Source organism: Dermacentor albipictus, chromosome 5 (genome assembly GCF_038994185.2).
Source record: "Dermacentor albipictus isolate Rhodes 1998 colony chromosome 5, USDA_Dalb.pri_finalv2, whole genome shotgun sequence".
Taxonomy (NCBI): domain Eukaryota; kingdom Metazoa; phylum Arthropoda; class Arachnida; order Ixodida; family Ixodidae; genus Dermacentor; species Dermacentor albipictus.
This window is the reverse complement of record NC_091825.1, coordinates 28,082,582-28,095,161: the sequence shown is the minus strand read 5'-3', so window position 1 is coordinate 28,095,161 and position 12,580 is coordinate 28,082,582. Positions and strand designations below refer to the sequence as shown.

At 41.1% G+C, this 12,580-nt stretch overlaps 1 long non-coding RNA gene across 2 annotated transcripts; it reads right to left on the bottom strand.

The window, feature by feature from the left end:
- Positions 1-871: 871 nt before the first annotated feature.
- LOC135902482 (uncharacterized) lies at positions 872-11,905 on the bottom strand. Of its 2 annotated transcripts, none has more exons than XR_010564529.2 (5): positions 10,501-11,905; positions 9,690-9,780; positions 6,754-6,939; positions 4,778-4,939; positions 872-977 (listed from the first exon to the last, which is right to left on the bottom strand). It is a non-coding gene; the product is annotated as an uncharacterized lncRNA (long non-coding RNA). The 2 variants fall into 2 exon arrangements; XR_010564531.2 differs by having other exon boundaries at positions 872-974.
- Between the last annotated feature and the right edge of the window lie 675 nt (positions 11,906-12,580).

Genomic DNA, 12,580 nt, shown 5'->3' with positions numbered 1-12,580 from the left:
GCACCTCTTACACATGGGATGGCCAATCGAGCTGCTTGAGTTTTATTTCACATTGCATTTGCTATCATTTCGCCAGCATACGTCCTGACATGTGTGCGGCGTACTGCACAAGATTACGGGATCGCTGCACCCCCATATTGAAAATGTATCCTTAGTGAAGCTATAGTGGACATTCGCCAGATGTTTTTTTTTAGTGTGATAGAAATTGTTGGGACAATCCAGGCGAAATTCTGCTGATGCGTCGTACGCACACTGTAAAAAAAATTTGCCTTACTTTACAGAAAATTTGCTGGTAATTTGTGACCGAACACTCTTCCGTAAATTAAGAACGGTCATTTCCGTAGAACGGACAACTGTAAAAAAGGAGACCGTAATACAAGATACGAGTGCTTCTGTATCTAGAAAACGGAAGATTCTGTATTCTGAATCTGTACTATAACCGTTAAAGTACAGATGCTTCCCGTATTTCATCTTGCAGAGCATATCCATTCGAAGAATGTGCCATCGGGCACAAAATTGCCCAGGACGTGCGAGAGTCGACCGAATTTCATTGGTGTGCTATTTGCTGGGATCAGCCGTGCCACCATCTGCGTTCAGCATGTGCATACGTGACCCACTGTTTTCAGCGGTCTTGAGCAGAAATGCAATTTGGTCAACGCTCGCACTTCCAGGGTACTTTTGTCCACGATAGTACATCTCCTTTAATGCAAATGTCATGAAGGCAGCTCATAGTCAAAGCAGCAGGTCACCATTGAGAAAATTGTCTTGCCAACACACTGACATGGCTGCAGAGATAAAACACTTTGCACTTTGTGATATGAATGCACTGCATAGCATATACACAAAAAGGTGCAACATTTCAGTCCTCAAGTTCTTAGATCACAGAAGCAACTTTATTTTCTTCAATCACTCGTCTTGCACTTCTTCCTGGTGAAAGTTGTTCTTGACTCCAAACACTTGCAAGGATAAACTTGCTGCTGTTAGGAGAAACAAATAGTCTTCGTGAATATCCATCCTAAAGAAAGCGGCAAAAAAGTTTAATCACAGAACACGAGAAAGCAGTAACTTCTGTGTTAGAAAAACATGTAAGTAGATCAACATTGCTGGCACAAGGGATGTTGCTGTAGCCAACATTTCGACATAGGTGCTTGTCATTAGGGTAGCAAATGTTTTCCTTGGCTGTGTTGTGGGATTGTGCATATCTCACTGGCCCCTAGCCTCATTGGGGGAGAAGTAACTGGTGCATATAATAGGTCAAGAGAAGCCAAAGTGTTGAAATAAAGGAAGGAAGGGTGTGCTTAGCAGTGGTGATCGTGATGGAGCGGGTATGAGCAATGCTGTCAGTACTTGCCAAGAGTAGGGGTGACCAAAACAGAAAACGATGTACACATGTATGCAGTCATTAATCCAGTAGAACCAATCTTCCCAGAAGACAAAATAGGTATCAAGATAAACAGTTTGCACTTTTGAAAAAGGAAAACGAAGAATTAAGGAAAATAAATTTTGTATCAAGATGCATCTGGTTAAGATCACTGCAAATGGTAAATGAAGGCACATTATGAATATATATTTTGTTGCAAGCCGATGAAGAAAGTATATATTAACCAAATATTAAAAAATAGGGACATTAAAATTAAACTGGATATGACCATAAAACAGTAAAGAACAGCCTGTGGAAAAAAATGGGATGGATAATATAACCAGGTGCAAGATTGCAAAACGTCGAGTGCTGTTTATATTCATGCTGCTGTTGACGGCTTCAAGTTTCTGTCTTCCTGTGGAACCTTTGTCTTACTTGAACAAGGAAATGGGTCATTTTTTAAACAAGCCAGTTCAAATGCAGTTCAAAGCTTCAGCGGTGTTATAATGAAAGAAAATATTATGGTCAGTTCTCCTGCTCATCTTGAAACTTATTGTGCGCAACAAACAGGGACGAAGAATAGAAGAAACACAATGTTAAGCGCTCGTCCTTGTGTTTCTTCTAATCTTCGTCCCTGTTTGTTGCGCACAATAAGTTTCAAGATGAATTTGTTCCAACTAGGCCGACTCGCAGTCTTGCTTCAGTTCTCCTGGGTGTGCTTTCATTCACCAGTTATTTCCACCGGTGTAAGTTCAAAATTTAATGGTCTAAATGGACCTTAGCTCCTGGCAAACCATTAGCTGGTCTTTTTTTCAACACAGATGCCTGCACATTATATGTGTTGGCAGGAGTGCTAGCGAACTACATTATACTTGTTGCCACAACCAAAGTGAAACTAGGTAACAGTGATTGAAAAAAAAACCAGCATTCCACAATACTGATTCAAGTCGTCTGGAAAAGTTGCTTAAGTTAACGTACACCCCCTACTCCACCAGACAATTATTCACCACACTGACTCTCATGGTGTCAACCATGCTATTACAACACTAGGCATCAAGTGAGGAGAATTAGGGGATAAGAGGGCACAATGCTTTTTGTTAGAACATCAAATGTGCTTTACATAAATGCTACATTCCAACTAACAAAGGAGCAACCGGTTTGTGAGATAGTGACCAATGCATACAAAAGCTAATGACATTCTGTGCAGCAGAATGTTGACGATGAGGTGTTATGCGCACAAGTGTACTCTTTCACACAAAATGACATCCTGCACTCAAACCTTGTGCCAATATTAGAGTTTGAAAAACACCGTAGTGGAAAGCAAAGAGTGCTAAATTTGTTGAAAATTACTAAAAATTATTCGATTATTCATTATCGTTACTGTTCGTTAAAGATTCACAGATTGTTCCCTATGGGTGCTGTAAACAGGCACCCTGCTTTTACAGTGGTAGCAACAATGATCTGTGGCACAGACGAGAATAAATGCTCATTAAGTTTATGCAAGAGTATATCCTACAAATTACACCCCATTTCACATTCCAATATGGTAGAAGAGGAAGACGAAAAAAACTACTTTCTGGTGGAGGATGCATACCCCAGAATAGAAGAAACAAGTGTACTCTAACCATTGCTGCTGCCTATGCCTGTGCACTAGCAGTTACATATAATATGGCAGTTACAATTGTTTTTCCACAAGCACTGCAAGCTGCGGCCAGTTTACCAGTACACAGCTGTAATAAATTTAGGGCAAGCTAAAGCTCTCTAATGGATTTATCTCATATGACACAATTGGAATGCAATATTCTGCAAATAAGTGAAGCGCGATGTGCCATCCCATACAATGAAACACCTTTGAAGAATCTGAATCACCACCTGCACTCTTAGGCAAAGTTACACCCTTTGGAGTGCCGCTTCTGCCACACAACAATAATCGTTATTTGCCTCGATGCGTTTCCTTTCTTGAAGACGCCACGCCCGCTACTTTGTTGTCGGGAATGCTATCATGCTGATAACGCGCATGCCGTTCGTTACTGGAAAGCACAGGGCTCGCAGCGTTAAAGAAAGAAAATGCATAAAGGCAGATGACAATTATCGTTGTGTGGAAGAAGGGGCACTTCAAAGGGTGTAACTCTGCCTAAGAGTGTGAGCTGTGACGAGGGAAAAGAGTGTGTTCTGTGTAAAGTAGTGCACCTGTATAACCTAAAGCTTTGGAGAATGCATTTAGTATGAGCTGGGAAGGTTCCTAATTTTATATGCACACAGTGAAAACCTCCATGCAGTTTTGCAAAATGCAAACCCCCAACCTTTTTGTTGTTCAAACGTAATGACACGTAGGGCCATAACATGTACATTATGGGTTTCGTTCCCAAACAATCAAAGTGAATAGCACCACCCTAAGTGTTATGTGCCTTCTTGTTAGTGTCGAATGCTGCGATCGGCAGAGAAACGGATTTCTGGAGCAATATAAAGTATTAGGTACTGTGATATCAGTTCTTTCACTGCTGTTTTAGCATTATCGGGTCCTAAAGTAAAGAAACGAGAAATAAATACATGCATATTTTACGCTACAACCCTCATAAGTATTTAGTAGTCTGGATTATAAAGGATTCCAGATTTGCAATGCAGGACAGATTTTATTCCACTGAAAGAATGGCATCATGCCAATGATTCTGCATTTGGTGCTATATTTATTTGCATTTAGTTCAGTTGGAATGTGTGTGTGTATCGCCAGCGATATCGCTTGACATTTTTTATATTGGCTGTTTTCTAAATTTAGGCACATTCGTATTCGCAAATAACCTTGTATGACACCAAGAACTTGCTTAGCAGGAGTATTTCTAACATTTGCAAGATATGAGGCCCTTGAAAGCGGCCTGGGGTACACACCGCCCCCTAATCTCATCAGCAAGTTTCTGGAACTCATCTACGAGGTTTCTTATGATCAATGTAAAGTTGCTTGAATGGGGGAAATAGGGAATTTATAACAGGTGAATTATGCAGCATAAGAATGATGTCAGCAAGAAGCAAGTATCAAGAACTATAAAATGAAGACTATAAAATGCAAGAATTATTTGGGATGATTTAAAATTCTGGCATTGGAACGAAATGTCTTTCAATCTGTATATAAACTCTGATTATTCACTCTACTACCACTGCCTTCATTAGAAACATTCATAATCATTATCCTATCTATGCCACATCATCCTAGCTAATATTCAAGCCTTCATAAGCTGCTTTTTTTACTGCTAATTCTCTGTGGGAAAGAGGTGTCCGTATGAAGACCATATCATATACTTATTACCCGTTTTTTTGATAAATGATAAGGGAAAAACTTCACACCAAAAATGCATTGAGCTTGAGCAAGTTCTGCGTTTGATGCTGTTGATTCTTTTTTTCCCTTTGCCATCATTGACCCACCTGGTTAGCTAAGTAGACAGAAAAGCTGCAGGAGAAAGGTGGGGGTGCCAAACCAGACTTGTGCCCCAGGGGACCTTTTCACGGTCACTGGAGGAACTGCCTGTGGCCTCGGCATCTTCCTTGAGGGCCACGGCCATGTCTAAGAAACCTTGTCTCCACAGGCTGCACAAAGAAAGATAATTTGCTGAGCTAAGTCTTTTTCTTAAAAGAACCCATTTAAGTTGTATTCGTTGCTTTGCACCACAAAACTGACACATGACTGGCCACTCAAGACACTTTATGTGTATTCGCAGGCTTATTCCTTGGAAAAACACTTTTATGTAGCACACAATGAGTAACAGTAACAAAAAAGTGTATCAGGAGGCTTTCATATTGCTCTACAACTTTTCATTGACACATTTCATTTATTTATTTGAGATATTTAATAAATAATTAAGAATTATGTAATTAGGCAGAATGCACAATATAATCAGAGTATTTCCAGGCGATGGCAAACATTACCTTCATTTTGTCTAGTTACATCGCATTTACATATTTCTGAATCTTGGTGCACGATAGTTAAGACACCCTGTAGATCAAAAAACAATATTAAAATTTTCATAATCATCTCTTGCGTGTTATTGGTGGCTATGGCTGCTTCAAGTTATTCTTTCAGTGTGGTACAAGCAGTTTTGAAGTGAAATTGTTTTGCATCGAGGGCATGTAATCTAGGCAATCAAGCAAAAGGTCAAGTTGTGTTCACTATTCAGATGTTTAACTAAGAAGCTGCAGGAAAAGGAAACAAGACACAACACCTAATAAACAATGCAAAATTCGAAAATTTAAACTGAACAAGAAACCAGTTTTTGAAAACACAGAAAAAAAGCCAGCAGCTTACATTGAATACACCCTTGCTATGTACTCCAAGTGAAGTTGTTACCGCAATGCTTGGGCACCATATGAACGTAACAATCAACAACTTCGAGCAGAATATTAACACCACTAAATGAACTGGCCTTTGAAGATTCTTGATCTGAAATCCTCAACGACTTGTTCTGGCGTTTAATCTGTCAAGCTCAATCTGTATTCTCAAAAGCTGGCTCTCGGCCATAATTTCTCTAAACGCAACATCAGCTTAAATCTCAAGATAGGGTTGACCTGTAAATAAACTGGATAATGCATGGCAAACATCATGAACTCTCTTACATGTTAACCAGAGGGTTCACTCATGCAGCCATGAAATTGTGATGCAGACACGATATATTGAAGCTGGTTTTGTGAAGTGTTTCATGCTTCCAAGGCTTCTTCAGTTGTGAAAGCTGTCTCCGTTAGCTAAATAAGCGATGAGAATAAAAAAAGAACTTCAACATGCTCACAATACGTTGGCCATTTGCAAGTAAACAGTAGCCTTTTTGGGAACCCAGGTTGCCTGGTGCAAATCTACTATGCCACAGTACTTGCGTTACCCAGTACCAGCCACTTTAAAATGCAATGTGTTCAGAACCCTTTCCTTCTGTTTGTCTGCTTTGGAAACAGTTTAACATGTGTTCAGTAGGCGTCGAGAAAGGGGACAGAAAACACTGTGCACCACTGATTTCTAACATGTTTCGCTGGGTGCAGCACACCGCACCGGATGCAGGTGAAGCCAGTGGAAATGCGATGTCATGCAGTCGCTTGTCCTGGAAGCAGGGCATATGGTGGACTAACTAGTGCGTGCGATCAGATAATATTGCTGCCGAAAAACTTTTCTTTGTGGTTTTTCACATTTTAGGAGGTCTCTACATGTCTGGTAAGCACTTTTATGACAATCTGAACCCGTATACGATAGTGTTCTTTTACATCAAGTTTTTTCTGATTTACCAGTGTTTCCATTGCACGCCACTTATGTTAGCGACACTGTAGACACTACAATGGAAAAATTCTGGACACCTCGAAACACTGCTTGGGTAGTTTATGGCACATCAGGCAGGCATGTTAGGGGAAGAAATGCTACACACCCGTGCAACAAAGTGCTGCCGCAAAGTTGTCAAGCACCAACTTCCGGGACAAGGCCGGCTTCAGTCGAGGGCGCTCGATGTGCTGTTCATCCCCTGTAGTAGAGATCAGTGGCGTGGACCCTTTTATACTGGCTGTCTTTTCTGGTCGGAACCTTGGCAACAGCTTCCACCATACTTTTTTTTAACCTGCAACATGTGCAGAGAAAGTCACATCACTGTGCGTTGATTGTATGGCTTTATTGTGCTACACATTCTATCAAATCATTAAAAAATACAGTTCACACATTTTTACTTCTGTATATAGACAGTCTAGTTGCTATACACGCGAAACATTATCATTCCTCTGACAGAATACAACAATAGAAGCGTACACTGTAAAGCTACACTAAAATTTAAATTGATGTGACACCATATGAGCATACAGTATGCTTACTGTATGCTTTAGCCCTGTGTCAAGTAAAAGTTAATTGTCAATCATTTATGGTGTATTCCTACTTATTCTGGGTCATCAAACTGTACAATCAATGTTCCAAGTTTACACAATGTTGGCTTTTGATTGCCTATGTGATCCGTTTCCTACTTACGCATGCAGTAATCCCACTGTATTAAGGAAAAAGAGAATAGGAAATGCCGTGATAATCTTCTACATTTGATGAGGGCAGGAGCAATGACCAATAGCATGTGGTTGAAGCTACATATATACTCAGTTTTCACACAGCTTAATTATTCAGCAAGTAATAAAGAGCTATCCTGTGTACCTCTGCATGACCAATAAAATCTGACTACTTGACACTGCACTAAGGCTGCCGCTTGGTACTGTTCGGCAGTTCAGCTTTGGTTTTCTGATATACAGATCTGTTTAGGTACCAGTAGTTTACTTGCGATAAAATGGAGCTCGGAGCACTGGTCATTTGCACATAAATAATGCGACAGCAAATACAACACAAGGATAGGAATATGGGTCTCTTGGAAAAAGTACATACACATTATGATTATAATGTGATGTCATGCCACAATGAAACAGAAAGCAACGCATAGAAGTGGACGGCGCTTCTATGCCACCAAGGTTATTGGACAGACAGTACTTCAGAAGTGCCCGCAACACAATGTGTTGGCGGGCTAGTTGGTGTGAATCCATAAATACTTTGTTAAGTGCAAAACAATGGACACAAGAAAGACGACCAGCACAAGGCGCTACACTCAACTGACATCACTTTATTGCGTCGCTCCTTTATAAATAGTAGAATCTAGAAGAACATCCGCAGTTAGCACCATGTGCAGAGACCACCAACAACCAATCACAAGAGCGTACTCATGCGACGGGATCCAAAAAACCATATTGAGCACTGCACAAGGTTAAAGAAGGCACACTAATGCACTGTGACCCCAATGACTGTATGAAGAAAGCTTCCGATAACTCTCAGGCGGTGGTATCACAGCACTTTTTCAAAATCGTAGTATCACGAAACATGGCTTTGCACTTCCATATTTTACAATGTTGAGCCAAATGGGAACCTGTGCCTGTTGGTATGGATCGCTTAGGTTCGCAATGTTTCGTGATGCTACGATTTTGAAAAAAGGGCCGTGATACCACCGCCAGAGAGTTATCAGAAGTTTTCTTCATACAGTCACTGGGGTCACAGTGCATTAGTGTGCTTTCTTTAACCTTGTAAAGTGCTCAATATGTTTCTTTTTTGGATTCTGTCGCATGAGTGTGCTTTTTTGATCAGATGTTGGTGGTTCCTGCACTTGGTGTTCACAGCAAATGTTCTTCTAGATTCTGCTGTCTACAAAGGAGGGATGCAATATAGTGATGTCAGTTGAGAGTAGCGCCTTGTTCTGTCGTCTTTCTTGTGTCCGTTATTTTGTGCTAAAAAGCAATGATGTATTCCTTGTGTGTGTTTGAAGACAGCTCCACACGCAGTAGCGTATCCAGTATTGCTGCCCAGTGGTTTAGCTCGCCGCAGTTTGAAGTGCCACAAAACATAAGGAGAGAAACCTGCATTTATAGTCTTGTTGCAAACAAGAATATAACGTGAAGTGCATTCTGAGGCCAGAAACTATAAAAAAAAATTTCACGATGCACCGCTGTGCAAGGTTTTATAGCAAAGTCAAATACATTTAGTGTAAATATGACACTATGATGGTGCACAATGGTGGTAATCTGTAATAATATAAAAGGTGCCTTAATGTTACAACAAAAGCTGACATTACTTAATAATAGCCCTGTAAAATTTAGCATGCAGGGGCACCGCTTGGTTAAACAATAGTGATGTATTGTCTATGTACACAAGTATTACCCACGCATTTCTGCCATTGTCTAAATGGCATAAATGAATGGGTAATACTTGTATACATAGATATTACATCTCTATTGTTTAACCAAATGGGTAAACTATGTCTGCCTGACACAAGACTAGAATTAAACCATAAATTATATATAGTCACCCTAACAGTAACACCTCACTTGAACTTCACAGTAAGTAGACGCCTGTTGATGCCAGCCTCCCCCAATGCTAAACTGTGCTGCATGCTCTACAGAGAAATTATAGTGGTATCACTCAACTCTGAAGCCATTCAGGACTGCAGCACTGTAGAAGACATCTACAAATGTCCCATTTCATGTATAACAGCCTGAATTGCTTGCACATCTTACCAAGTGCAAATTAAAATTTCTTTTTGTTTAGCATTTTTGCCTGCTAGACCACAATCCAATGTCATCAATATATTAACATATTACCTCAAAGAACCTAATTTGGCTTGTAGATTAACACCTTTGCATACTGCCACAGCTGCACTCTGTCATATGCGTTGCAATCATAAAGGAGTGCTGGTCCACCAGCACTCCAATGTCACTAACAGTGATCACCTACACAGCTAAGTAAACGGTCCTGATTCAGGTGGCAAATAGCTATGAGAAAAAAAAATCCACTCACCTTGAGAGCTATAATACTGCAATAACTTGAGAGAGATGGACCCATTGCAGGCAGCAGACCTCTTCTCAGCTCCAGCACAACAGCAACTTGCCTTTCAGTAAAAGAAAAGGATTGATTAGTAATGATAAGTTACCTTGTTTTTGCTTAGTATCAATACAATCTGACTTTCATGCATATCCACTCTCCGCTTTAGTAATACAACTGAATTATTCGTCAAATAAAAGAGTCTATGGTGATACCATTCGCTTCTCTTGTATGTCCAAATGTTTTCGCACTGATACCCCGTTTACTGCTTGCTTAGTGGCACGAATGCCTTGACTGCCCAGACATCATTCGAAGGAACACGTCTTGCTGCACCGCAAACGGTGCAGCAAGACGTTTTTTTCCGGTCACAATTAAAACGTGCACCCAAGCAAGAAAGTAACGATCACAGGTAGTGAGCGACTGCTATTGCCTCGAACGTTTATTTCCGTATTTTAACAGAAGTTCTTGTATCGGATACAGTATGCTCTCAAGCCAATACAAGCGTCAATACAAGAGCTCAACTGAACGCAGTTTTATTCTACGCTTTTAACGCGAGTGAACAAAAGGTTAGAAGTACCTCACGGAAATTGCGATCGAGCCAATCGCGCTACGACTGGAATCGATCTGAAGAGATAGGTTTTATCCTTTCCCCATTCATGCGTGATTTTTGCCCTAAGACGTTGCATAGTGGTCTTTTGAAACAATATTTCTGTTCGCGACACCGGCTTGCCACACATCGTTTTAGCACCTACGTTATGCAAACCAAATAAGATTAAAATAGGCTTACCTCATGTGCAAGTTACGAGCGCGCGTAGACTGTTGAACACCCGTTGAGAGCAAGCAGGCTATCCGTGTCCAAGCGCATACGTGCACCCAAACACAGGACAACTTCTTCGATGCCGCAGCGAGCAGAGTTTTGTACACGAAGTGAAAGACATCCAGCGCAAATATCTCCGCGCGATGACGGCAAATGACGAGCGCACAAGCGTACACAACACAGCGACAAATTCGGAACTTTGCCAATTCGAACGTGCCGAGACCCAAGCAGCGTAGCCATCCATCGTTTCTGTTCTTCGCTCCCGATGCGTCAATCTCTCTTCCTTGGGGTCTTGCGCCACCCTTGAGTACAAATCAAGAGATATTTACGGCGAATTAACAACATTTAAAACACGACTCGAAAAATGCCGGCTGACTAGACATGTGCATCTCCGTCTGCCACTCCAACGGACGCGCAGCGCGCCCTGCCCCCTGGTGCCGCACTCTGAGCGCGGAGAACCGAAGAGAATCGGTTTCGTTTTCGCATTTGTGCTCTAGTTACTGGAACTGCAATATAATTGCTTGACAATTAATTGAATTCTAAAAGAGGAGAATGCTTTCTCTCCCACAAGTTAGTGCGTTTTATACAAAGGGAGAGAGAATTCAAAAGGAAGAAAGGCAGGGAGGTCAACCAAAGCATTCGCTACTGGCGATAGCAAACCCCTGTGCTACAATGAAGTGCAAAGCAGTGCACTGCGATGCGTCCATAAGCTCGAGTACAGTGATAATTTGGGCGGGTTGGTGCATGTAATGAACGGTTAAATAATGAGTTGTGTCATAACATTACCCATGCATAAAGCACGTGGAACTAGTGGTGTTGCATTCTATAGGTCAAAAAGAAATAAAGCTTGAATCGTTACATCTCGACACTGGGCATTCTTTCTTTCCGAAATATTTTTTTCTTCTTTTTGACAGTATACACAGTACTAGCACGGTAATAGGTCCTTCATCTTCAGTCACCTTCCAGTAGTTTACATACATGTCGGTGCATGTTCGCGTTCTTGATTCTACCGTACAAGAACGAGCGCGCTTACCGGTCTTGTTTCAAGATGAAGCACCAAATGTTTGCGATTACATCTTACCGCAAGAATTAACACATGAACAGTGAAGATTATGCGTAATCGATTTGTCTCAATGAATGGGCAGTTATTGTCAGAGACGAGATATTTTGTAAATATCATGGGAATGAGTTCAACCAACTACATTGCAGTTCAGCAGTGCTCTTTGACACTTGGGTTAATTGCTTGCCGCATTCGAAAATTTCCTCCGACCGTTGTACTTGGATCTATAGGCCGCCAGTCCCCTTCGAGACCATTTATTGCCAAATGTAAACGCAGTTACGGTCATTATACCACTCCCTGCGTTTCGGTACTGATTTAGAGTGCGCACAATTTTTGGCGTATACAGAGCACCAATGTCATTCCCAGTGTACCAGCACCTGAGTGCCGCAAGCTTGTTTACGTATGCACGTATGTCCCCGGCTCTTCATTCACTTAAACATATATGCTGCGTTATTAACTACAAAGCGCTTAATTTGAGAACATTGCGAGAACACGCATATATTTGCGCATATGATCAGCGTTACTAAGCCCATATGCATATGCTATGCCCGAAAGAAAAATACAGGTGTACAGAAAAGACGACGAGCAACAAACCGAAAAACGAGTTGTGGCCGCGCTATTGATGATCGTGAACGACCACGGATGTTCCATTGATGAAAAGAGTGAGATCGCGCCTTCAATGTTGGACCATCGCTTTGAATCGAGACGTTGAAATAATTAATTTTGGCCGCCCGATCCACAAAGACGCTCGCCTGGTGTTGATGAGCACACACACACACACACACACACACACACACACACACACACACACACACACACACACACACACACACACACACACACACATATATATATATATATATATATATATATATATATATATATATATATATATATATATATATATATATATATATATATATATATATATATGCACATACAGCGCCGATGTCATTGTCAGCGCACCATGCAGCAGCTGAGCGGTGCAAG